Genomic DNA, 2,856 nt, shown 5'->3' on the forward strand with positions numbered 1-2,856 from the left:
ACAACAAAATGCAGGAGTTACTACAGTTCACAGCACTGTAAGTCCTTGGCTTCATGGACGTCATTTCAAAGTCATCCTAGCCTCCCTTCCCAGCTTGATTTCCTGCCACTCCCTTCTCATTTATTCAACAAATGTTTACCAGCAGTTTACTGTGTGCCAGGTCTGTGATAGGCAGCAGCCGTACAGATTACCTGCAACACGGTTGTTCTTGCACCCAACAGACTTACAGCTGATGGAGTAGGGCAGGGGAGGGAGGACACTGACCTTTTTTAGATCAGCAGGAGGCATCCAGAAAGGTCATCACAGTGTTTGGGGATCCGCGGGCAGCTTCCAAACAAAGGTGAAACTGGAGCAGTGCTGTAAGAACGAGTGAATCCGAAATGAAGAAGTGAATCTGTCACTCCCACAAGAAGGAAAAACAGGTGCAGAGACAGGAAGGCGGGAAAGCAGCTGGCCGGGCTCTTCCCTGCACATCTGCTCCATGAGCACCTCTTAGGTGTTTGGGGTATGTAAGCAGTGAACACAGCCAACGCTCCTGACTTCGCAGAGCTCAGAGTCCCCAAGAGGAAGATGAGAACATGGATAGGATGAGGAAGAGCACGCCTTCCAGACACAGTTCACGCACACTAAAGTCTTGTGGTTGGGCTCACAACCCCACTGCAATTTCAATGTGAATGTCTGTGCTCGTGCTTATGAAGCATTTTCATAGATAATGGATTCATATTTTATTGTAGTCTCAAGAGGAACCATGATGCTCTTGAGTTAGAACCTTTCCTGTAGGACTCTGTGTCCTGAGCTAAAAAATTTCAATGGTGGCACATGCCTTTAATCCCAGCACTCGGGAGGCAGAGGCAGGCGGATCTCGGTGAGTTTGAGGCCAGCCTGGTCTACAGAGCGAGATCCAGGGCAGGCACCAAAACTACACAGAGAAAACCTGTCTTGAAAAAGCAAAAAGAAAAAAAAAATTGACCCTGAGATAAAAGGTCTGGAAGCGTGTGTGTGTGTGTGTGTGTGTGTGTGTGTGTGTGTGTGTGTGTGGTGTGTGCATGCACGCACATGTTGTCCTGGAATGGAGCGCATACATATGCAAGAGCTCTATTGCTCAGCCATGCTTTTCACCCTGCAGCCAGCAAGGCATTTAAAGAAGGAAAACCACCACCAAAGCCTACATGTGCCGTTGCCAGAGAACTCCCCGTGCCTTTCTGCTGCCAAGCTTTTGCTTCGCTGTTCCTTCACCTGGCTCGCAGAAATGAAAACATCAGAAAAATTACAAGCCAGGCAGGCCTGCCTCCAATTGCTGTGGTCTAGCTGCAAACCTTGGCTGCTCCCCATGTGAAAACTTGCGAGGTTTGAAGCACACTGTGATGAGCTGAACACTTAGTAACTTTTGTTTTGGAAAGTGCCCATCATATCTATGGTAGTCACTTGACAGTGTTAGCTCCTTTCTTGGTGGTGTGGCTCAGCTGCTCGGGTTCAGGGGCTCCCTGCCACCTACCTTTGTGGAGCTCTCCACTTCTCCATGCTCCCTCAGAGCTCTGTGGCTACTATCGGCTGCAATCTTCACGTGTTTTTCTTCTGAGACAGGATTGCGTGTAACTCAGGCTGACCTCTAGCTTGCAGTTGGAAGATGACCTTGAACTTCTGATTCCTTCGCCTCTACCTCTCCTTTGCTACCGAGGCGCAGCTAGCTGGTTGTGCTGTGCCTTGGATGGACCCTCCAGGATCAAATGTACTAAGCAAGCACCTTACCAACTGAGTCACACCCCCAGCCCCCACACTTTGACTTTTTTTCCCCCCTGGAGACAGGGTTGATCTGTGTAGCCCTGGCTGCCCTGACACTGCCTCTGTAGACCAGGCTGGCTTGGAACTCAGAGACTCGCCTGCTTCTGCCTTCCAAATCCAGGGATTAAAAGTGTGTGTCACCATCACCTAACTACTCTTTTTCTACTCTTAATGCACCGAATTAACCCATATCTGTGTTTTCCTTCAGCATAATTATTTCCTTAATCTGCACCATTGTCCAAATAAGTACTGAATACCTTCCCTACTTTATACTGTTCAGAGGAGGAACTTGAGGCCAGGTGTGAAGAATGATCGACTAAAATCCATCATTTATCGACCTGAAGAGCCTGATCACAGAGTCTTGTGAAATAATGACAACAGCCACAACAATTAATATTTACTATGCTCACCATGTCAAGTGTACCCAGCACTACCATTGCATCCTTTATTCCATCTCCTCTTGACAGGCAGGCAAATTCTACTGAAGCTCTGAGAGATTAAGATGCCCAAAGTAACCCAGGTTAGTCAGTTTTTAAAATGCACACTCGCAATTGGAGCATATAAACTCCTAAAGAGTTCTCACTCTCAGAAGAAAACACTCCTTTTTGATTTCACAGTTCAAAACCCCATCCAAGCCTTTCCAGCATCCAGTCTAACGCCAGCCAAGTCTTTGGTTGTTTTGAACAAAGATGCAGAGAACACTGTCAAACGTTAGTTCAGGAGGTCAACAGAGAAGGTGGGGGTCGAGGGCGGAAATTTAGGCGCCCGGGGCGTACAGGGTAAGAAGAGTATCTGGGGACCAACAGGCTAGTCACGTGTGAGTGAAACTCGACCTAAGGGGAGGGGAAGGGAAGGGAACCCCCGCCCCCACCTTGGGGCGCTGCTCTGGACGCCAGTAAATACAACTATCAACTCGGCGGATCGCGTAGTCCATGCCCCGGCTTCCCGGCTTCCCGGCTCTGTGGCGCTCGGACGGTTCCCGGGTCTACGGTTTCCTTCGAGGGCGCAGACGAGGTGAGACAAGCGGGCTCCGAGGCCCGCTGGGTCTGGCACGCCCGGAAGACCCCCGCGTGG

Source organism: Onychomys torridus, chromosome 4, assembly GCF_903995425.1.
Source record: "Onychomys torridus chromosome 4, mOncTor1.1, whole genome shotgun sequence".
In the NCBI taxonomy this organism is placed as follows: Eukaryota; Metazoa; Chordata; class Mammalia; order Rodentia; family Cricetidae; genus Onychomys; species Onychomys torridus.